This window comes from Solanum stenotomum, chromosome 1, assembly GCF_019186545.1.
Source record: "Solanum stenotomum isolate F172 chromosome 1, ASM1918654v1, whole genome shotgun sequence".
Classification (NCBI taxonomy): Eukaryota; Viridiplantae; Streptophyta; class Magnoliopsida; order Solanales; family Solanaceae; genus Solanum; species Solanum stenotomum.
Genome location: NC_064282.1, coordinates 74,241,967 through 74,268,437, shown reverse-complemented (window position 1 = coordinate 74,268,437; position 26,471 = coordinate 74,241,967). Strand labels below are relative to the sequence as shown.

At 34.7% G+C, this 26,471-nt stretch overlaps 1 pseudogene; it reads right to left on the bottom strand.

Moving 5' to 3' along the window:
* Positions 1-22,526, bottom strand: LOC125856551 (uncharacterized; annotated as a pseudogene).
* Between the last annotated feature and the right edge of the window lie 3,945 nt (positions 22,527-26,471).

Genomic DNA, 26,471 nt, shown 5'->3' with positions numbered 1-26,471 from the left:
TTAATATTGTGACCATTTAGTAATAGATATAACCAAACCCAACAACTCCTTATCATATACTGACAAAGTCAAATGTTTGCCTGATAATCCTTTGCTGATGAAAGCTATTGGATGACCATCTTGCATCAGCACAACTCCTACCCCCAAATCACAAGCATCAGTTTCAACAATGAATTGGATAGAACTAACACTAGAGTAGAAGGACTAAAATGCAATAAATAAACTACAACTGGACTAAACTGTAAAATGTCCTTACCTAACTAACTCCTTCATCAATTGTTAAGTACCACTTCATCAGCTCAGTGTACAACCACTTCACTATCAGCAGTGTCAAAATTGTAACACGTGGCTCCAATGGTCATGTGTATCCTAAAATTAACAAGCTAAGGTGGATTATGGACAGTAGCTTGGTTTAATAGTCGAACACGACAACAGTTTCAGTTGTCCGGATTGCATATAGGTGGATTCCCAAGTCATATTTTATCTATAGTTTAGACCTGAAAAATAAAGAGAAATCCAAAAATTAAGTTTCTTTTGAGATAAACTTCAAATCAACATTGAAATGAAAACAACTTTATAATGATACTATGGTTAGTTTGGCTTTTCCATGGGAGAGTATAAGTGTCACTCCCCAAGGCTACCCCTTGACGTAAACACGGGACCTAGGATCACGAGTGACCCCAAGCTAATCCTGAGCTGACATATCATAAGCATACTAAAACAACTGAACAAAAGATACTATGCAGAAGCTTAAAACATGATATGACTTAAAGATGGGGAATACCCAATACTGATCTGAATATATATAAAAACTACTAACAGTTTAATGATATTGAACATTCACTCAAAGCTAAAACTGAATTTGATACTATGTCTGAAAAAGCCTCTTGCTGACTAGAGTTGCTGGGACATGTCCCCAGCTAACCCTAGCAAAACTGAAACCGAAATGAAAGACTGAAATGAAAAACATGTCTATTGTCCTCGAAGTACTAGGACTCACCATTGTTGCTGCTGAGTATGGATCAGGAAACGATCTATGCATGATCTGAATCCGGAGGACCTGAACCTATATCATGAAAGGATGTAGCGTAGAGTATGCATCAGTACTTGGAATATACTTAACATGCAAGATATAGAATATAACTGAACAAATATGTAAGCTGAACAAAACATAACTGAGCAATGGCATAATCTGAACATGATGTAAATACTGAAATATATTGAAATGAACTAAACTGAATGCAATGACCAAGTACTGATTATTAATATGACATGCTGAGACTGAATATTGAAATATAACTGAAAACCTGGTCAATGCACTAGAGTCTAACTGTGGGAGATACTATTAATCGACATAAAACCACGTGAGCTAAACGTGGAGTTCTATGTATACGCCCCATCGAGAGGACCCAATATACCTTGCCAGATGTATAAAGGCATGACTGGCGTGATCACTAAATCTGATGCCCAACAGAGGGGACTTATACTCCTACGGGGGCACATAGTTCTGGGACTATGAGGGTACGCTGAACCCTAGTCCAACTCGGTGCTAAGTCTACTCCTAACTAGAAATGTGTATGACACAACATAATTGAAATACTAGATAGCTCAATGTTCTGACATGCAAATCTGAGAATGCAAGATTTAGGTACTGATAATGTAACATTAGAAAACTGGAGCATGTTTATCTGTTTAACTGACCTAGCAAGTGTAATTCATGAACTAAGAGAATCTACACCACTAGGGTTTTGAGTTTCATGCAAAGAACTAAGCAAACTATCTAAGAAATAAGCTAATTCGATTTAGGATACTACAACAACAAAATCACAACAATTATCTAAGGTTTTAGAAACCCTAGGTCTCAACAAGATATGAGAATCAAGAATCTGACTGAATTATAGGGATCTAGTGGATGAAAGGAACCCACTAGTGAAATCCCACATATCTGGTGATGAAATCTACGTAGAAATCCTTCGATTTCGGGGCTCGAACTGAAGAAAACCTGCTGCGTTCTTGGAAGGGTTGGGTCGCCTCTTTTCTCCTCTTTTACTCTAAGTTTGATGAATTTTGGTGAATGAATCGCTTAGGGTAAAGTCTGACTAGAATACTAGGCTAAAACTGACCAAAACGACGTAGTTTAGGTGTAAAACGACGTAGTTTAAATGTCCAAAACATAGGGAAAAAGACCAAAATGACCCTAACTTAAAAGCTGACGAGCCGATCGATGAACTGTAGGTCGACTGACGGTCCGTCCTGTCAGTTCGTCGTCTGGCTTCAGAGACTAGGATTGAGGGTCACGATCCACGGACCCTGGACCACAGACCGTGGTTTGACCTACGGTCTGTAGGTCCGGCAGTGGGTCGTGCTTTTACTGAATTTTCTAGGTGGAGTTGAGGTGACGAACCACGGACCTTACCTACGGTCAGTAGGTGGCCTCCGTCTGTCCCACCTGCAGCTTCTAAAAATTTGCAATTTTGTCCTTTCTCGAATTCGGGGTGCTACAATAAGGGGTGCTACATTTATAAATAGGGAATAGGGAGACAATAGAGAAAATATAAGCAGGCTTGACTTGGCTTGACTTTCTCCTGATGAAGTCTCCAAACATTTGGCTATTGCTCCTCAAATTTGAAGTAATGACAACGATTCTACTGGTTCTCCCTGCAGGGGTCTCCAATCATTTTGTCAATACTTTTTGGTCTTATTTGATTTTATTTGATATCATAAAGGTGTGATTCAGGATGTCACCTAAGTGAATTCTATAAATTCCTTGAGCCGAGTTTCGCTACATGTGAGTAACATGGTAATGCTCATTTTTGTCATATAGTGAATCAACTCTGCTTTTATAGATGTAGAAGAAGTTGAATGGTTTTTTGTACCTGATCATATAGTGGACCAGTTTAATGGACTTCTATTGTTTGTTTCTCACCCCTTTTCGAATGCGAATGAATATTTGCTACCTTGACCTCTCATTTTGTGTAGGAGGTCTGATAATCTAAGTTGCTCGGACTCAGGTGCGGGTATCCGAGATGGATGCGAATTCGAGAGTCAAATTCGGCAAAATCCAAATTTTAAGATTCGTGGGTGCAAATTCGAGTATGGAGACGGGTGCGGGAATACGGCTAAATTTTTTCAATATTATAAAAATATAGTTATGAAGATATTCTAAATTTGAGAGATATGTTGTGATAAACTTACATGTATTTTGTAGAATTCAATCTTCCATTCTTCAAGATGAGATTACTCTTCCATTCTTCCTACAAAGACACAACAAAATAGAAACTAAACATTAAAAGCATTTACAAATTACAATAGAATAAATATAACTAAAAGAATCAATATAAATTGAAAAGAAGAACTAACCTTAGAACATGGATAGTAACTCTTGAAACAAAGTGAAAGTGAAAATACTGCAATTATTAAAATTTAAGATATACATAGATATTTATCCACAATTTAGATATTCATAATTACTAATCAATATTCAACACACCAAGTAAAAGTGTAAAACATACTATTTAACAAAAATCAAGAGATTGTCTCAACTTAATCCATAACTTAAAATTAACATAACAACAAAATATTGTCAATTATCAAGTTATTTAATTAAGTGAGCTATCTCTTCCACATCTTCCACATCTTCTTCAACTTCTTCCAAATCTTCAATCTCTTCCTCAAATATCACACCTTCAATTTGAGGTTCATCCATTGAAAGCTCGGTTAGATCATTAGTTGTCTCATCAATATCAAATTGATCTCCCCCTAAAATAAATTAAAAAGAATAAATATATTAGAAGATTTTATATAAAAAGAAAAAAATATCATATAAACTAAATAATTGAAGAAAATAATAAAGAAAATATAGACACACCAACATCCCAATATTTGTTTGGCCCATTTATATATTTCTCTTTCTTGCGAGACAACAACCGGAGATTATAATGTACAAACACTAAATCTTCGGCTCTTGAAGTTGCTAACTTATTTCTCTTGATTTTGTGAATCAAAGAATATGTACTCCAATTTCTTTCACAACAAGAGGAAGAAGCCGGTTGAGTAAGCAACTTGTAAGCTAATTGTTGCAAAAGTGGAGCCGAGACCCCATGATTTGCCCACCAAGAAAGAGAATCTTCATACATCATAGCCTCAATCACGTGAGGCTCACTAAAATAGCCACTTCCGCTACAAAAGTATCCATACTCCAATGAGACTTGTTTCATTTCATTAGAATCTTTAAAGTACCTTTGAAAGCACTTGACTCTATTCAATGAAATTTCACTATCTTCATTAGGAGCTAGCTTTCGAATTCCATTCTCTCCTTGAAGCCGTGATTCATGATAATAGTTGGGAACCAAAGAATGTGCCATACAATGTAGAGGTGTGTTACTTTTGTTCCACCTAGCCACAAGAATATCATGTATAGTATCAAAAAAATTTGTTTGACCGGAAATGAGATCTTTCCCCTCATGCTCAAAAATGACTTTCTTGACCTTCTCAATCATTGAGTCCCACATATCATAGATGAGATATAATTTTGGACCATCAATATCTGGACTTCTTAGCATATCAACAATTGGCTCTATAAATTTCAAGAAATAATCATTACTATCCCATTTTTCATCATTCATTATAAGGGATTTTATTTCATGTGTTTTGGCTTCATTTCCCTTATCCCCCTTATAATTCTTCCATTCATCATCCATGAACATTTTCTCCAAAGAAGATTTCACTTTGCGAATTCAAGTGGTCATAATGATGTGTGAGGCAAATCTTGTTTCACCAACCTTCAACAAACACAAATCTGAATATTTTTGAAAAAGTGAATGTGTCAAGTCATGGTTCATAACAAAGTTCTTCAAATTACTCACTTCACTAAGTAACTCTAAAATTCATTTACAATTAGTAAAGTGAGGTGATTTTTTCGAAGGTTAACACATACTTTTCAAAGCTAGATTCAAACAATGAACAACACAAGGAGTCCAAAACATATGAGGATATTTTTGCTCCACAATAGTACCGGCAAGTTTCATATTACTTGCATTATCCGTAATAACTTAAACAACATTGTTTGAACCTACATTTTCTATTGCTTCAATAAATAAGTTAGCAATATATTCACCATCTTTTACGATTCCACTAGAATTGATTGAATTTAAAAACATTGGACCTCCACTATATGATGCCATTATATTGATCAAAGGTCGTCTTTTAGTATCGGACCATCCATCCGAACAAATCGACAATCCTTTCTTTTTCCATGTACCTTTAATTGGTTGCAACTTTTTATCAATATGTGTTTTTTCTTGAGCTAAAAGAGTTTTCCTCAATCTATTATATGATGGGGGAATATAACCGGGAATGGAATTTTCGGCTAGAAACTTAGAATATTTTTTAAAATAAGGAGAGTTTGCAAAGTTGAACGATAAATCTGATGCATAGAACATCCTAGCGGCTAATTTGTCGGCCGTATTTCTCTCATAGATGCCGAACGATTTTCCTATAGCTCCACTACTCGAACTCTTTTTTTTTTGTTGAATCAAATCAGTCCCCTTCGGAAGTGATATATAATCAGCTTTTTTTCTTGCATCAACTTGAACAACGGTTCTTTTTCTTTCGGCTTGTTCATGCTCCATCTTCAAAGTCGCATATATATCACCACTACTTTCTTTACATATTTGAACACCATGACCCGATAATCTCAAAAGATATGCTTTCACCCTATTATATTGTCACGCCCCGAGCTACCCCCGAGACGCGGACACGGGACCTAGGACCACAAGTGATCCCAAGCTAACCCTGCTGGCATGATCATGAGCATACTAAATATAATCTAAATAATAGAAACTGTGCGTAAGCTAAATCATAAATAAATCTGAAAAATGGGGGATACCCATATACTATAACTAAGATATATGAAAACTGATGAGTTTAATACAAAGAAGTTATTAACTCAATACTAAGCTGAATCTACCTATGTCTGAAATAAGCCTCTAAACTGACTAGAAATGTTGGGACATGCCCCAACTAGGTCTCGAACAATAACATGATAATCTGATTAGGAACATTTAAATAACTAATTCATGATGATCTGTTGAAATTCTAGAAACCCTAGGTCTGTTCATAATCATGAAATCAAGAATCTGACTGAATTCTAGGGACCTAATGGGCGAAAGGAACCCACTAGTGAAATCCCACATACCTGGTGTCAAATTCCACGGAGAAATCCTTTGATTTTGGGGCTGGAACTGATGGAACCTTGCTGCGTTCTTGAACTAGGGTTCTTGACCTTTTTCTCCTCTTTTGATTCTAATTCTTCTAAGTTTGATTAATGATTTGACTTAGGTAAGTTCTAGTTATGTTTCTAGGGTTAAACTAATTAAAATCTCATGATTTAGGGTCTAAACGACGGACCTTAGGGGTTAAACGAAATAGGAAAAGACCAAAAAACTCCTGAATTAACTGCTGTCGGAGTGACTGACGGAATGGACCTACAGTCCGTCAATCAATGGACGGTCCGTCGATTGGGTCCGTAGATCGAGTCTGCCCGACATGGCTTCACTAAAATGGGCATAACTTTTTACTCGGAGGTCGAAATTTAGCAAACTCAGTGGCGTTGGAAAGATAATTCAATTATCTATCTAACCATAGGTCATGAGACACATAATTCGTTTTGTGCTAAGAGTTATGACCATCTGAAGTTGACCTATCAGAATTTTCAGCTAACTGGCTGCTAACCTTCAATCTACGGTCAGACCTACGGATCGTGGATCGATTGACGGTCCGTGCTGGTCAAACGTAGTTCGGGACTGAAGCTGGGCTTTTGGGGCATCGATCCACGGACACGAACTACGGTCCGTGACCTGACTTACGGACCGTAAGTCCTGCCGTGGGTCAACACTTAGCCAAATTTTCTGACTGAGTTCTGGGGAAGTTTTCTGTCACGAACCACGGACCTGCAGGACGGACCGTGAGTCCATCTACGGTCCGTGGATGGTGTCCGTGAGTGCCACCTGTAACACTAGAAATCTGAAATCTCTATTTTCGGATATGGGGTGTTACATATATGATCCCGTAACTATTTTATTGCAATAGTTACAAGAAAAATGAAGATTACATTGTGCGGTGATTTTTGATTTGTAGCTCATGGGATATGACATTTGAGAGGAACTGCATAAGTTGGTACATTTCTGGAAGAGGAAAAGCCGTGCTTTGTGAGAGCCACAACTCTGTTATCCTTCTCGCATTACTTCCAACAATCAATCATTCCTTGATATTGGACTAGTTGGGATCAGCTTTATGAGTCTCCTATATCCGTTCTACCTTATTCGGGGCCATTCTTTTCGATACTGGTAAATGATTTGTTTTCTCCTTAAACTATTCTTTCTTTTCAAAATATGTGATTAAGGTTAATCTTGGAATTCTATTCAGAAGTTGGGATGCCCTTAAAGTGGCATCTCCGCATGGACATAAACTTTGATTAAAAACTTTGAGGTATTCCCATGTATCACATGGGGAAACAAATTCAAAATCTTTTATGAATGTCAAGACTCATGTCCTTTGCTTTGAACTCTAGAAATTTAAATTAAACAAAGTGGTATCTTTATTTATCTGGTAGGTTAATCGTAATTTCTGAAATGAAGGAGAAGAAAGCAGTGAACATGTCATGCTGGAGTAGTTGTACTACTCAAAGTAGCAAGTACATTTGGGTGGATATAATCTGTGAAAAGGGAGCATGGAAGATCATTTGATTTCCATTGCACCTGTACAGGATGTGATTGCTTTCAAGGTATTTCCCTTAATTCTTTGAAAGTATAATCACTTACACATCCATTTGCATGTTATTTTTTTGGAGGAAGGGGTCATGCTCTGTGTACTCTGTATCTGTCGATCCTCCATGTCCTTCACATTCCATGATTTTGGTATGATTAAGCTTTTCTTAGAATACTCAACTGCCATGGGTTAGTGACGTAATCTTTGGATATTTTTCACAACAGAAAAGAACCACTTGACTGAAATCAATAATCAATATTCAATTAACGTTCTTCTGGTCTCATCTGCTTAGACTCAAGTATCCATTCATTTGTATAATGCTGTAAATGAGAATATCAGATGAACCGAGCTTGGTGGAAACCTCTTCGCTGTGTATTAGATCACTTGCATATGAAAACGTTTCGAGCTTCTTATTAGTTCATGAACACTATGTCATACTAGATTGCTAATGTATTTCATCTGAGATCATCCAACACTCTAAATTATTGGAAGCAGCTGGCCTGCGATCTCAAGCTGATCCTGTCTTGTTGTCAATCATTTTGAAGACTTCTCCTCTTCCGAATGGTGACGATCCTAATATGTGGTGAGGCATGCAAAGTTATTCACGCATGTTAGAAAGGTTGAGCTAGCTGGGACGTGGAGAAGGTTCATCAACATGGAGAACCTAACCATCTGGTGGAGCCGCGTGAAGAAATTGGAGAATCTCTAGAAGGTATGTCTATATGCTAGAATGGAGTTCTATCCACAAGGAAAAGCAATCAGCAAATGTCTGAACAACCATTATCATTGTTTAGCATGGCAGAAATTCACTTGTTTTACTATTGATATGCTGGTGTATGGATTCATTTGTCTCGAATATGCATTAGGTTTTTGATGCATGAGATACATTACATCTTTTTTTTTCGTCCGAAAAAAGGCATTCTAATCAATTATTAATCAAAAGAATGTTTAGTCGATCATGAATTAAAGATGGGGGATCTAGTTTCTCCTCCATATCATAAGACATAGAGCCCAACGCCCGAGCTAGCTAATCGGCACATTGGTTCGCTGGTCTTTTTTTTAAAAAAAAGAGGAAATAGAAGTAAAGCCACACATGAGTGCTATACAATCTCGAATAATAATATAAAAAAAACTAATAGGTTTTGTAAGATTTTTCTGATGCTTGTTTAACCAAAAGACTTTCAATCTCCACAATAATTGTTGATGAAAAGTGTTCCTTTAGCGAGCTTAGTGCTTCTCGAACACCCAATGCCTCAACCATAAGGGAGTCATGAGGCATATCTAATCAACTAGAGTCATGAAGTTTCCATGAGAATCACAGACTAGCATTTCTGCTCTGCTCCTACCAAAGTAAGGTCAAAAGAAGCATCAATGTGCTAGAGTTTGACAAAATTTAGAGATCACTTTAAAAATGAGTTATGTTTGGTTAGATTAAGAGGGTTAACCCAATATGAAATTATCTTGTGCTCAAGATTTTGGGCAAATAGGGTGGATGTCACGACCCAGGGGTACCCCCTAGATTAACATGACGTATAGGACCCCGAGGAACCCCGTACAAGACACTTAGCATTCATAACATTAGATATCGAACAAATGAAGTAAAACAACAATCCAAGTCCAAAAGTTTTATATAAGAAAAACGGAAGTCTAAAACACTTGTCTCAATAGCCATCTAGTATAGTCGAATGAAATTGGGCCTTGCCCATACATCATGTCCAAAACTGGAAATAAGAAAGAGAACTGAACAATGAAAATCCGCCCTCGAAGCATGAGGACTCACCAAAGCTCGGGAACCTCATAATCAACCACTAGCCACAAAATTAAGAAACCTGACTGTCGCACCCTACATTTGGAGAAATGTAGGCAAGAGTATGCGTTAGTACAAAACAATGTACCAAGTATGAAAACTATGCATAAAACATTTAAATCATGCTAAAAGAGAACATTCCATGACATGCAATTGATCAAGCTAAAACATGATATGAAAGGGTTAGAAAACATAAGTCATAAAACATGGTCAATGCAAGCTAACATCATTAAAACCTTTGAAAACATATGAGATACTTCTTAAAGTAACCTTAGTTCATTATTATTGTGGAAAAAAGCCTTAACCGACATAGAGACCATGTGAGCTATAACATGGTCCCCCGATGTCTCCCACATTGAAAAGGGTTGTCCTACTTGCCAATGTAAGGACCATGAACTTCTAGCTTAGGTGGATCCACTAACTAATGTCCATCTGAACAATCATCCTATGGGGGCACATAGACAAGGGATAAGGAGATTGCTACTAGAAATCCGGTCTCTACTAATGAGAGAGCTTCCATCTCAATATCCTCTCGGTGTTAAGCATAAATCCCACGGAAAAGTCATTTCTTACTTGTTCTAATTATCCATGGAAGGGCACGTCATCTTGCCAATCCAAGCTAAGTCATTATCCATGGAAAGGTATCATTCAATAACCAATCCAAGCTAGATTTCATGATACTCGATCCAATGATAATATATATTTACCAACGTGACACCCGATCGAATAATAATATATATGTACCAACGTGACACACGATCCAATAATATATATATGTACCGGCATGGTACCACATTCAATAATATTATGTAATATATATACATGAACATGAGTGCTAGCCGATATAACAATAATAATACATAACATACACTCAACCACAATGAATAACAATCACACATGTACATTCACGTTACACATTCCTTACATGTGATTGGCAACATCTTTCCAATTTCCCAAATCATATATACATACATACATACATATATATATATATATATATATACATATATATATATATATATATATATATATATATATATATATATATGCATTAGTAGTGATGCAGTGAACAAGCACATGTTGCATAAACAAGCAACAACTATCACCTACTTGGAGTATTCCTTCTTGAATATCCTTCCTCAGAATCTGATCACCCACAATTACCTTCAAGGGATAACACCCAGCCACATCATAATTTCAACAATAAATAATCAAGTCCACCATCAACCTAACTACAACTAACCATACATTCAACCATCCAGACTCCATGTCTGAAAGCCTATGTATGAAATCTCCCGACATCTACAAGATATTACATGGGTAAATACAGGTCTAGCTACTCTGTTAAGAAAAGCTAGCCTACTTGGGCACCAAGCAGTTACTAAATACATCACAATAGGCCTAAATATTCTCGGATTATATTCAAATCCCAAATCCTAGGCCAACTTTATGATTATTCCACACAAACTAGGTGTTTCCCAACATTAATTCACCTAAACTACCGATTCCATGGTTACATTTGTAAATTACTGTAAACAAAATCAAGAACAAACGTGTTTATAAATAACTTAAGGTCTTACACCCTAAAATTCTTATAAACCTGAATTTTCTCCACCTTGGGATGAACCCAAACCCTCCCCTAGGGACACAATTACCTTCTCTGTGCCCTAGGAATCGAACTACAAAAGTAGGGGATTAAATTGCTCAGCTGATGAAAAACTATTGAAATTTGACTATGGTCACCCATTCTCTTCATCAAAACGTACTTGGGTAATTATGGACAATTTTGTATAGTTTTTCTACATTTACTACAACTAATCTCGTTATAGCAGCCCGATCAGACCCCCAAATCCCGCTATAGTGGCCCAAATCCCGCATCGCGGCCTGGACCAACTACTTTTTTTAATCCCGCTTTAGCGGCATGTCAACCATTATAGTGGCTTGCACGGGACAGAATCTCAATTTTTTTCTCAAAATAGCCTATTTAGCAACACACCTCAAATTTTGACGTAGTGAAACCAGTTCCTTCACGCCAAGTTAAATATCATGAGTTCTACTCGCTCGAATTTGATTATGAAAAGCACTACGGACTCCTTAATGTCTTAGCTAATAGAAAAACTAATTTAAGTTTAGACATTTTATCTTATCTTTTTCTGGATTACCTTAGACCTACTTTGCTTAGATTTTGTCTAAGACTGGTGTAGCCCAAAATTTTAAACTTACTACTTTAAATGTTTTCTGACCTAATTTCTTTCAGCAATGGTTACTCATAACAACTGGAAGGGGTCATTAAGAGAGTCAATTGCTCATAATTATGACTTTACTTTGAGTTATTTCTATCCTAAAGAATAGTTTGACAATAACTAAAAGAGCAAAAGTGAAAAATGATGTTCAATTTATGTCCTAAACATGTTTTCTTTATAAGTGTGCATTACCTCATAAATTCACTTAAAATGGAATAGATGTAGTATTATTTTAATGCCAAATTGCTACGGCCTCTCTTATGGGCCCCATCCCTCAATTTTGTTGAGTAAAAGTGAAGAAATATGTCATGGTTGAGATGTCGTTATTTATCTAGTAAAGGTCCCAATCACACTCTTCAAATAGGGAATTAATAAAGAAGGAAAACTTTAATGGTTGAGATGTGTGCAACACTCCAACCTCTTGTATTTAGTGTTGGGTATAGTACATTTAGATGAGAAATGGAGGGAATATGAAGTGTTCCCGTATGCTTCAGTAAAAAACATTTCTTCCTCATGGGTGGTTGAAAGAAAAGTTCAAGTTTTTAACTAAGGAAACATTTCTATTTTTTTAAATGATTGGAAAGACGGATCCCCTCGCGTTGTTGTCATAGTCCCTCGCTCCGCTCGATTTTGACTATAGCTTCGACTTTGACTTTGACTTTGGAAAATAATTGATTGAGAGTTTTTTTGGACAAAGTTTTAATTAATTAATTAATCATTAAATTTAGCCAACCCGAACGACCCAATTTCTAAACCAGATTCACGATCCAGCTTCGATTAGGACCCGTGATTCAATTTCTGAACCGAATTAGCGCAGTTTCTTTCCCGGATTTATGTAGATTTCCCGTTGTTTATTAAAAGACTATTCTGAAAGGTTGCAAACTTTCAGAAACAGTACTTTGTGGCTATAAATGCTTGTGGTTACTCAAACTTTTCACTAAAAAATTCTAAACTTCTTCTTCTGCACAACTAAATCTAGTAATCTAGTGTACTTTGCTCCTGATGAGTGGTTCGCTTGTCGCACCTATTTCGAACTAGCTGAAACAGTTCACAACATAATATGACTGTCACTCTGATTTTTGAAAAAAAATGTTTTGTTTATTTTAGAGTCGCCACCTAAATTTTAAGGAAAATATTAGGAAAATCAGTTTTTATGTATGTAAATGTAAACTCTATTTTGATTTATGAAACCAGTGAGATTCTGCGTAAGGGTTTTGGTTACTCGAGGGGAAGGTGTTAAGCACCCCTCAGAGCCTATCTGAAGATAGTCCTTATACTCAATTTAGGAAAATATGATTTGGAAAACTTTTTTATTTATTTTCTTTAAAAATCAATGATAAGTTAATTAGTTAGTTTAAAAGGAGTGCAATACAAGGTACGACATATATATGTCTTATAAAATAGATTTAATAGTAGTATTGTAAAATAAATAAATAAATGTACTTAAATATACGATATATTCATATGTGAAAATATATATATAGGTGTATCATAATAAAATTATCCTAAAAATATATAGATGTTGAATTTGCGAAAATCTGTCGTCTTATTAAGACGTGAAAAATAAGATATGTAGTAATATGTGATGTGTAATTTGAATGAATATATATAGAATGGAGTTTTTCTAAATATAAAATAGGATAAAATAAATTATACTAGATGTTAAAATATTATACAAAGGTTTGTGAAATGTTTATATAAATTGTAGTATATACATGTAAGTTGTGTAAAACATGTAAATGTTTATTATTTTATTTGCATATGATGATAAGTTAACAATAGATTAGATTTAGTAAAATAATATGTGTAAAGCGTAGAAATAAATCATAAAAATAAATAAATAACATTCGGATAGTAGTTAAAAAAAAAAGACTATGTAGAGAAAAATATAAAATATATACCTTTAAGTGTATGACATGTATATGTATGTACCTTGTCTTTGAACCTGTTGGCATATCTAAAATTTTGAAATAGCATGTTAACATATTAAAATGTTTTTAACAATGTTTGGTTCAAAAAGTAAGAATAGTCAATACATTTTTGTAAAGGGGTGAATAGTCAATACATTTTTGTAAAGGGGTGATGTAAAGAGTATAAAAATAGGCTTAACTATTAGGACTCTATTCTATAGTTATTTTTATTAAATATATGAGCCTACTTCCCTACTCATTTTCTTAAAAAAATATGTATGTCTAAAGGTACATATCTTAGCCATAAGTAATTTCTAAAGGTAATTATTCTAGCCTTTAAACTAGTTCCAAATTCATTTGGAGGTCTAAGCGATGAATTAAGCCTAAATAAATTTTAGCTAGCCCTTTTAAAACTTCAATTGAGAATTTTAGATGATAAGTTTTCCTATTCCTTAAGATAAAGGCCTAAGTCGATATATATTTCTTTTCCCCAATTTCGAAACGCTAAACGAATATTATTTTAACCTTTTGAAACTTCATTTTGGAAAACTTTTAAAACTATATGCCCCTCTTTTCAACTTAAAAGGCCTGAAAGAATGTTATAAGTAAAAATGCTAACCCATTTTTTAAGAAAATATCTTTTGTATCATTTGTTCTAAAGGTGTCTCAACTAAATTCATTAACAAATATTATTAGCTCACGTAAATAAACTTCAAAATAAAAGCCAAGCAATATATCAAAAACTTGTAAGTAAAGGTTAGCCAACATATCAAAACAACATAAATAGGACAACAAATGAAAGGCTAAGAAAACAAGACTAAGAAAACATTAGACTCCTAATTTGCGAGACTCCAAGCTTTGCGATGATCCTAATTGCCGTTGGCCTAATATTTTAGGCCAAAAACGAGTTCCAAAGTAGAAACTCCAGCTCTCCGGTTGTACATGAAATGTAAGAAAGAAAAGGGTAAGGATACAAAAAATTATATAATAAAGTATATGTCGAAATGAATATCAAATATTCTCTCTAGTTCTCTTGATCTAAAAAAAAACTTATAAACTTTAAGAGTAAGAAAATAATTTCAAACAAACACTTGAGAGGTGGGAGATACATAGCAGAACATACTTTTAAATCAAACCTATTAAAACAGAATACATATGAACATGCCTTACTCAACTCTAAAAAATATAACAGTTTAACCGCGTCCCAATAGAGTAAATGTCATGCTTTGCCTACGCAATTTCGAGGTTCAACACATAAATTCAACCTAGAGAGAAAAAGAAAAAGATACTTCATAGAACTCTCCAACGAGATAATTCCATGATTGGTTTCTCAAAGGATTCAAACAAAATATAACAAGAATTTACTAACCTTATGATAATGTGAGGGACAGTGAGAGAATACTATCAATCATTTTGCATACTAGATGGAACTATTGTATGAGTAATGCACATGGTGAACAAATTCATGTATATTTAAAAATAAAAAAAAGGTCTGTAACATTACTTTTAGAGGCAAGAAATAGTTCTTGGAGAGGTCATCGTCATGTCAAATTTATTATATAAATTTATTTTATTCATTTCAAAGGAAGAGGAAGATTAAACCAATAACAACGAAACTTTTCATTCGATAAAAAAGAAGAAGCTAATACCTAACAACCAAAATAGAATCACTATCATTCAAATTTGGATACCTCTTTCTCGTATCAAATATTTCTGTCCACTTTCCTCAAAGATATTCTTAATTTGACTATTACTTCATATTATTACAGGAAACAAACTCTACTTCTATCCTAACAGTAACAACGAAAAGAAGTAACTAGATAAGTAACGAGTTTGGGGCTTAAATGATCACCAATAACCCATTCAAATCATCATGGAATGGAAACAAATAAAAAATCTCGCCTTGTCCCGCCCCAGCGGCCAAACCTTGGCGGGAAAATTCCCGCCCCAGCGGCCAAAATGGAAACAGAACCCCTGCCAACAATTTTTTTGGGGTTCTTTTCTTTCCCAAATCCCCCCAAAGGTTCGCAGCTATAACACTAGCATTTTTAGAGTACTTTCCTTAGCTAGATAGTCGAAATCTACCCCGAGTCAATCTCAGCAATACACACCCAACTTGTTCTCCTTAATTCAACACCACAACCTGCACATCCCCAAGATACACCTAAACACTCACACGATCCTTAATCAAGCACAAGACGTCCAGTTTTGGTTTACAAATCACCTAATGACTCATCTATACCCTTCCCTTGAACTTAGTCAGGACCTTCTTTTCACAACGAGTTTCACGATACATTTACAACTTGCATAACTTCAATAACTAGGCAAACATATTGCACATATAAAGTTCAGACACACATTTACTGTGCACATAATCACATCGTCACATTCAAGCAATTACAGCCTTCACATTCATAATTATTTCGGACAACAAGAAGCATGCATTCACAATTTCCAAGATACAATTCACAGACAAGTCCAAATTATTAGTTAGTTCGCTCCATGGATGACCACCCTTGAGCATCCATGTAATTACACAACCCCTAGGGACAGATATTAATTGGGACCTTCTCAGTTCCAATTTGCTTTGCTTGTGGCCCCTCAGTCGTGACCACGACGTCCGATTTACTTTGTTAAGATACCAATTGGAATTGGGAGATACCAATTGGACCCAACTCATACAACAAGCGACACATGCACGAAAGGAGAGAATAAGTGGAACAACTTCCTAGAATGTTTCCTACATTCCTGAAGATTAGATATGGATGTCAAAACACCAATCCGCAAGAGTCTAGTCCACATTTTGCTCTTGTACTAGAGACCGGTAACTTGGCCTCTCATACCAATTGATCACGACCCAACCCACCAGGCCATGCGGGCACCCACTTTAATACCTAAGTAGGAGAACCCTCATATCCCAATAGTTAAACATGCAGAAAATTAACGATAAACTAAAATAAAATATACTAACAAAATTTTATAAATAAGAACGTTTAACACAATTTTGGTTAAGACTTGTAAAGTAATTAACACCTCTAAGGATCTAGTCTAAACAGGTACAAGAGCTATTAAGAGTACAAACTGTGCATAATAATAAATGACACAGCTCCCACCATGCGGAAGGAAAAATAGAAGTTGCTGGAGATTTATTTGTCTTCACCTAATGAAACGTCACCGACCCTGCATCCAGACTATGCCAAAAAGGCATAACAAGAATAGTATCAGTACAAGACCGCACGTATTGGTAGACATCATCGGTCAACCCGACGCCCACTGCATAAGATAAGAAATCAACTAGAAATAACATGCAAATAACCACTCGTTTCTCCACCTTTACCCTCTCTCGAATACTTCAGAATTACACCAACACCCTTACTACTAATTATGATCCAGTCAACCCACCTCACTAGGTTCTTAAACATAGCCTAACCATTCTAACTCATAGAAGAGTCCACAATTACAACCACCAACATTCCCCTGAACGAATGATCTCTCACAAAATGTTTTTGCTTTTGCTTGATCTTACCTATTCTTTGCCATCTAGTGCCTTTCATCAAGGCTTCCTAACCTCTAACCACGAATCTCTTACAACACATGGACCACCTTTCTCCTAATACTAACAACTCTTGAACCCTTAGCCCTTCTCGACTCGTTCAACAATGAGATACATAACGGATAAATCAACATAATAGAAGAAACATATATATGTCATCACCTTCTTTTAACCCATATGAGTAATATAACATCAATTATCACTTAAGAACCCGTACAACTTGATATGCAATTATGTCAAGTCATTAATCCTCTCATGGAACCCAAACCCAAACTGTTAGCACACCGAAACGTGGTACCCGATCTAATATTTATGTCAGAACATGGAAACCGATCTAATATTTATGCCGGAATGTGGCAATCGATCCAAGATAGTGTGTCGGAATGCAACACCCGATCCATTCAACAACCACAATCAGAATCACGTATATTCTCACAATCATACATCATATCATGATTCAGGGTATACCTCATCAATTATTTACATATACGATCAATATGATCTATAACGCAATGTTTGCAAGTATACATACATTACAACTAAGTAAGCGCAAACATATATCACCCAATCATAGATTCGCAACCATCACCTACGAAGTATTCATAACCATACATCACAAAAACTATAACTCGACCATACATAGCCCTAGTTCATCATCTAAGACTTCTTCATATGAATTTACTCTTCTTTTGTTCGGTGCATAAGGGCCTATGCATAGTTCCTACCTTTGATTTACATTAAATTACCTAGTGAGCACAAATTTATAACTACGCAATCAATAAAACCTAGCCTACCTGGGCGCCAAGCAGTTGCACGGGGTTTTGGCTTTGATTCTTATTTTTGGGCTTCGTGACGGTGATATTGACTGGAAAGACGCAATTCATTGACCTTCTTATGCTAGAAATCTCCTTCTCCTTCTTTCCCAAGCTTATAATAGCTTTTTGGGGGTTTCTAGGGTGGTTTACATCTAAATTAGGTATTTTAGGAAGGAGGAGGAAATAAGATTTTTGCGTTATTTACATTTTGCCTCGCCTATTCCTCTCTGGCACCAGCTTACCATGTTGTGGCACCGCGCCCTAGCGGCATCTGGCCACCCTGTGGTACAATAGCCTAGAATTTCCCAAATTTTTGCTTTTCCTAAATAACAACGGTTTGGGTCGTTATAGGAAATGACGGATCATAGGGTATTTTATGGGTCGTAGTAAACACCCGTAGAAGTGGTCCAGACTTGGTGAAATTTTGAGTTAAAAGTTGAGGTCTATGGATGGGGACTACATACCGTAGTAAGTTTGATGATCCGTAGAAGTGTGTCGTAGGATTTACCCAAGATTTTAGGCCCCATTTACTCAACCTATGGTTGACCAGTACGGTTCGTAGGAATTCCTACGAGCCGTAGGGTGTGTACGAAAATTATTTTAAAGGGTATTTGGGTCTTTTCCTATGTACCTAATACCTATACTACATCGTTTTAACCTATAAATAGACCATATAACTTATTTAAATCCTAAAATTGACCTATTCTGTTTCATTCTCCCAAAATCCCCAAAATTTTCTCAAGTTTCTCTACCAAGATCAAAGAAGAAGAAGCTAGGGTTTCCAAATCAAGTCTCTTTTTTCACCATTGTTTTGGGCTTCAAAAAAAAGGTATGTGGGAATTCATCAATGGGTTCCATTCACCCATTGAGTCCCAAAGATTGCTCCAATTCTCCAATTCAATTCCAATTAGGTTTTCATTCAATTCCTCATGGGTTCTAGTTGTATGGATTATATTGTTTGATTTTGATCTTATTATGAAAGTTTTTACTTAATTACATTCTTTTAAATCAATTTCATATGAACTCATGCATGATACATTATTTTGACTATGAACCCCAGAAGGTTTTGCATTTATGAAGGAATTATGAATCTATGATGATGTTTTCACGAACGATATGCATGATTTATGAAAAGGAATGTCTTATGATCTAGGTTGATTTAAGATTAGCATAAACTAAATTGTGAAAGGTTTTCTCACATTAAGGGATCATGGTTTGTTGAAAGGTTTTCTCACACGTGCATGATTCAAGATTTAAGAAGCTATTCTATGATGTTTTTAGTTTGGATTAGTAACATAATTGTGTTTTTACATGTATGATGATATGTTCACATTTATGACTGATTCTGTTGAGATTTTACTTAGACCGAGAGGATATTGAGATGGAGACTCTCCTATTAGTAGAGGTCGGGTCTCTAGTAGTAATCTTCTTGTCGCTAACTACATGACCCCGTATGTTGTCTTAAGTGACATAGCTAGTGGGATCCACCTATATAGAAGTTAAGGTCCTTTCCTTGGCAAGTAAGGACATCTTTTTTCGGTGGCAAGACACTGGATTCTACGTTATTGCTCATGGTCTATGTCGGTTAATAGTAAATATCCTACAAAATCCACTAAGTTGTTCTTAAAATATTTTATGAAGCTTTCCTTATGATTTAAGATGCATTGACCATGTTCAAGTTTTATGATGCTTTTTAAAGGCTTCTACTATGTTTTCGATTATGTCCCCTTATTATCATGTTTCATGTTTTTATGCATACCCCTCATACATAGTACATTCCATGTACTAACGCATATTTGTGCCTTCATTGTTCACCAATGTAGGGTGTGACTCTTCCACTCCTCCCACTCGTGGCTAGTTGATCACTTAAACATTTGAAGACTTGGTGAGTCCTCATAGTCTGAGGACCCATGTTGCCTTTATTATTTTCAACTGTCTTTACTTTTCAGATGTTGTACTTGGTGTACGGGTTAAGTCCCAACCACTTCTTTGATGTACTATATGGTTTGTCATGACTATGAGAGATTTTCGCTTTTAATGTCAAACTCTTTTATTCGTATGATACTCTTTACTTTTATCTATTACAATGTGTATATGTATGTCAAGTGACTTGTGTAGGGCCTTTTGAGATCTTATATGTCATGTCATGTCTAGGGTGTACTTTGGGTCACGTGACATAATCTTGATATTTGTATTCAGTGTACATGATAAGTGTTCTTGATGATCATGATACTAGTGAATGTTATTCGTGATACTTGTGATTAATCTACTTGATAATTGTGAATGACATATTTGATACTTGTTGGTTGGTGAATTGTGACGATTGAACTATAATTGGTAAACCTTGTGAATTGTGTATTGTAAAACTGTTAGGTTGACTTCTATGAAGGTTGTAGTTGAGACGGTTCAGTTGGGATGATTGGAGTACTCATATTCTAGCTTAGTTTTTCTTTGTTTAGTGGGTTTCTTGTTGAGTATCGTGTTGTTTAGTACTTTGCTTCTTCACTTGTAGAGGTTCCGAGCCTGGACCCGTGTGACCTTTCTTCTTCATCGATTTCTGAGGCTTCCTGGGATACATTGAGTGGTAGTTGCTTGTCATTCTGGCAGGCCCTCTAGTTCCTTACTTTATGTTTTGTTGTATTCAAGAAACAAAGACATTGAGACTTATATTATCTTTCAAATTCTGTATTATTATATTAGTGGCTTGTACAGGTGACAACCAAGTTTTGGGGTTATTTTGGAATGACTAAGTTTTTCATTTTTATGCTTTTATTGTCTTATTTTTCCGCTTTTCTTTCGTATTGTTTGGTTTGAGGCTGACTTGTCTTGGTGGGATAGACGAGTGCCATCACATCAGTTTTTGGGTCGTGACAAATGGTATCAGAGTTCTAGATTCATAGGTATCACGTGTGTACAAGTCAAGTCTAAGTAGAGTCTCGAGGATCGGTATGGAGACGTTTGTACTTACATTCGATAGGCTAAGAACCAGTTAGGAAACTTCCTTTTATTCAACATTTCTTATCATGCATGATTACCTTCATTAGTGCTGAGCTACCACGTGTTATTTTGACATATGTCGAGGACCAAAGCTTCCAGTTTCAATGGTAGGGGGAGGCAGTCCCCGAGGCAGTTGTTGAGACCCCAGCTAGGGGTAGGGGTAGGGATTGTGTCGTGCTCATGGAGCGGCACCAGCTAGATGTCGAGCTAGAGAGGTCTCCCCTTAGCCACAAGTTATGGTTATCGCGGCAAAATTTTGAAACAGAAAGAAGATTATTTATTATGGAATGAGAACATAAAGTATTGAGAAGCTTAAATTGCTGATTCGATGCACTTAAGTTAGTGTTACCGGTATGAGAAATTGAAATGGTGTTACCGTTCCCCATTGCTATCTTCTCTGGACCATGGTAGGTGTGCACATCAGTGAAGTTTTGCGCATTAGAGGCCATATGATGAGTGGCACCTGTATCAACAATCCAAGGAGCCTGTTGAGTTGGAGATCGAGCAGCATAGTTTGCCCGGGCTTGTCTGTGATCGTGTGATTGTGATCTGCAAACCTTAGCAGAATGACCAGGACGATCACACAACTGGCACTTTAGAGTGTGGTCATAACGCTGTTGTTGGTTATTGTTGCCAGCACGCGATGGTTGGGCACGCCTTGACTGGTTGGTGTTGGGGGAATTTGCATTTGAACGCCTATTAGAGGTGTTTCCTTGGCGAGGATGCATGTTTGTTTGTTGTGCAATAGCAGCAGTAATGGGTGTTGAGAGTGGCTTCTTTGCTTCTTCATGCTTGATGAAAAGCTCATGGTCAAGTAACTTCTCATAAAGTTTAGGATAAGAGATAGCAGAATCTCTTGCACGGATAGCAGCTGATATTTCACGAAATTCAGGTCCAAGTCCAGTGAGGATTTTGACAATCAGTTCCTCATAGGACAGGAGCTCCAGCATTGGCAAGTTCATCACAGAGAGATCGAACCTGGTGCAGATAATCAGCAACAGGAAGGGTTTCTTTTGCGAGGCGAGCCAGACGATCGCACAAACTAAATATCCTTGTTTGCGTTTTGTTGATATACGCAGTGTGCAAAGCATCCCAAGCAGCCTGGGAAGTGGATGCAGCGACAACCGTAGCAGCAAGATTTGGGTCAACTGAGGCCAAGATGGCGTTTTGAATTAGTTGATCTTGGCGATACCATGAAACAAATGTAGGATTTTTGATGTCCTGATTATTTTGAGCCACTGTACGAGCAGGGGCTAGGCGAGAACCGTCGAGATGGCCAAAAAGGTTGTGACCACGCATAAGCATGGACACTTGTTCTTTCCAAAGGGAAAAATTGTGGCTGCCAGTTAATTTGATTGGTAACTGGGTGACAGGATTAAACTGAACAATTGTTGTGTTGGTATCGGAGTTGGTTACAGCGATGTTTGGGGCCATTTTTATGGGAAGGGTGGGAGGGTTTCTTGACAGAAATTTACTCGTGAGAGTTAATTGGCTCTTGATACCATATAAAGTATAAAGCTGCCAGTAGAATGAAAGGAACGATGTATTTATTGATCGTAACTAAGTATATATAGATTCTGTACAACTTCTACAACAAAGAGATAAACTAAGAAAAAGGTAAGACTTATCTATAACCTATATACAAGGAGGAAGTTACAACAGAGTCCTAAAGAGAAGACACTACTAAATCTGATCCATTATTAGTTAGAACCCCTATTTCTCTTTTCTTTAAATTAAAAAAAAATAGGCACTCGATTATTTATGACAAAGAAACTTGCAGCTGCGACCCTAGTCGCTATCCTTGGGGTACGAACATGGTAATATTTGAACTTCACACAATGATTAAGAGAATAATAATTGACATGATTATTTTACCACATTCCCCCTGTTAATTCATGTTTAGTATTAGTTCTTGATAAATGAGTTGGGAATAAGTAATTAATGTTAAGGATAAAACATGAAAAAAATAATTATTTTTTCTTAATATGTTAAAAGTGATAATGTAAAAGTGAAAATATCATATATTACTAAAAGTGAAAACGAAAAAAGTTAAAAGTAGAAATACCATCTTACCCTTACACTAAATAAAAACATTATGAAATAGCTAATCAATTCATTATTAAATAGTAATTATATAATAATATTATTATATTACACTAAATTCTAAAAGTGGAAAGGTGTTAAGTAAAAAATTCAAAGAAAAAATATTCATAGATTTTAAGTTTTTTCTTGTCCATTTTGGAGTTAAGGTATGATTGTCCAAAATAAATTTGATATGCAACCCATATTTTTATGTAATTTTGTATCATTTTGCATTGTTATGAAATTTGATATGCAACCCATATTTTTATGTAATTTTGTATCATTTTGCATGAACTCCTAACTTGAATGAAAAATTACTATAATACCCCTAACTTAGGTTGTAACTTTTTCTATACGTTGTGACTTTTTTCAAAGGGTTGTGATTTTTCGATGAGTTGTGAATTGTCCAAAAAGTTGTGACTTTTTCAATAAGTTGTGACTTTTCCAAAGGGTTGTGACTTCTCGGAAAGGTCACGATTTTTTAGATAAGACACAAATAGATTGTGAGGAAGTTTGCTTCAAAATAGTTATTACTATACAAACATTACCCTTTCGTTTTACTTATTTATTATTTCTTAATATTTCAATATTTTAAACGAAGAAAAGTTCATATGACTTGTAATAACGCCGGTTGAAGTTTGTATTAGTTTAATATTTATTTAATATATAGCTAATTTTTATGAGATAAATATTTTCATTAATATAAATCTATATTTATATTTGGTTAGGTATTTGTATTTAAATTAAAGTATTATATATGTCACGAATGTATTATCAAGTTAACAAGATCTTCTAACATCACAATATATTATTTTAAAATGTTCCGAGTTCTTTTTTTATTAAAAAAAAAACTCACAACATATATGAAAGTATGTGAATATATATGAATCATTCAAAAGTTTTATTTACAAAATAAATTTTATATTCAGTAATATGAAATAAGCATTTACATTTTGTCCCTACACTAAATTAAAATCAAATAACTATTAAAAAAATAGTAACATTAATTAAAAGTCCTATTTATTTATGTAAATATAAAATTTATTAGAAATTCAGCTATTGCACATTAATTCTTTAGTTATAACATTATAAATCCTCTTAGTTATTACTAATTATTGAAAACGTTATTCACACTCCTTTATATTCTTAGTTATAATATTATGAATTCCATAGTTATTACATTAATAATTTCTAACTTTCATTTTTTCTTATATTAACTTTTGATCAATAATTTTTCATATTATTATACCGCCCCTATATATGTGATAACACGATGTTGTTATTTTCCTTTAACGAATCATATTCTTGCTTGAGTAAATTGAAAATCGTTTACAAGTATATGAACTATATCTTTGTTGGTGTAAGATGAACATGTGATTATTTATATGAATCTACAGATAGAATATATTCCTAAATTTTAAATTTTAGTTTTTCCAATAAATAAAAGGAAACATTTCTAAGTTAACCATGAAAAATAAGATAACGATCTTTGATTTATGTATACAGTCAATCAAGAACGTCATCTATTATGTTATAACTTATAAAATAAAAATTAATGTACAAAAAAAAGTTCTAAAGAAAAATGTAGTTGTTCTCTTCACATGTTCATATGCCATCTGAACAGTTTAACATGGAATACATGTGCAACGAACATCTGGTTAGATTACAAGAAAAATACACAACATATATCGTCTATAATGTAATATTAGTGAGATACGACTAATTACATGATTGAACCCCATCAAATTGAAATAAATATATACATTATTACAGTTACCTAATATATATATATATATATATATATATATATATATATATATATATATATGACNCATTGAACATTCACAAAACAAACTACAATATTATTTTGTGCTAAGCTTATTATTCAAATATTCGCTTAAATAAGAAATACTATTTACTATAACATATATTTTTTGAATTGGTATTCACGTGCAACACAAGTGTCAAAAAACTAGTATCATTAAAAGTGGAAAGCTCCAACCTTCAAAGTTGAATTACCATTTTACCCCCCACTAAATCAAAATATGGTTACTTAATTTGTTAAATATTAATATTTTAATTACATAATGATATACATGAAACCCTACAACTATACTTTAATTCTTGTGTTATGTGATTATAATTATAATTGATTAGATTAATTAATTTAATAAAAGTAGAAGACAAAACAATATATGGAACTCTTCCAATAAAGTGACTCTTTGAATTTTGAAACCATAAATAAAATTTATGTGTCATGATTCAATGTGTCTCATTATTGAAAATCTTCCAATTCAGTGACTCTTTGAATTTTGAAACCAAAAATAAAATTTATGTGTCATGATTCAATGTGTCTCATTATTGAATTTTGGTAGGTGAAAAGACAGTTAAATATCACTATAAATTCCAGTAAATTATTGCCACAATCTGCTTGTCCCTAGATTATCATATTCTTTTCTTTTTGGCCATCTACGGTTCTCTAATCTTCTTTCTTGATAATTATATATCATATCGTCAATAAGCTAATTGAGAAGAAGAACATATGACATCATTTTGAAGTTAGCTTTCTTACCATAGAATATAGTTGAAGTTAGAAGTATAAGAGATGAAATCATGAAAAAGAGAAGTTTTCTTACAGTAGAATAGTTGAACTTAGAAGTATAGAAGAGATGACCTATACCTTGAGATATTTTGTTTATTAGCTCATAATTTTAAGTTTTCTTTTCCATTTTGGTGTCAAGGTATCGTTGTCCAAATTAAATTTGGTATGCAATCCACATTTTTATGTAATTCTTGTATCATTTTGCACTGTTGTGGGAATTTATTTTTATTTGTCATTGTGTTATTGTTCTTGTAAGTGCTACTTAATCGACAAAACTTCTATTAATGTATGATGAGTTTGATAATACTTGAATAATTTATACAATATGCTCAGATATCCATATGTCAATTGTCTAAATTCAAATTAATTTAAACAAAGTTTGCTAAAAAATTGTTACTTAGAATGAAAGATTTTAGTTGTGTTACTTTATAGTCTATCTAATATATTGTTGCGAACACATACATATATTGTTCATTTTCACCCTTCTTGTTTTATTTTTAGTTTTTCTACAATTTGTATGAATGAGATTAACAACTTAATTTTCAAATAAAAATGAGAGTTCCATTTATATTTGTGTGACACTAAGACTAATAATTTTCTTAAATATGAGAAATCTATATATATATATATATTGATGGTAGTTTTCTGCATTGTTAAAACTTAAATCGTTGGTGCGAGACAATTTTGCTTTCGGA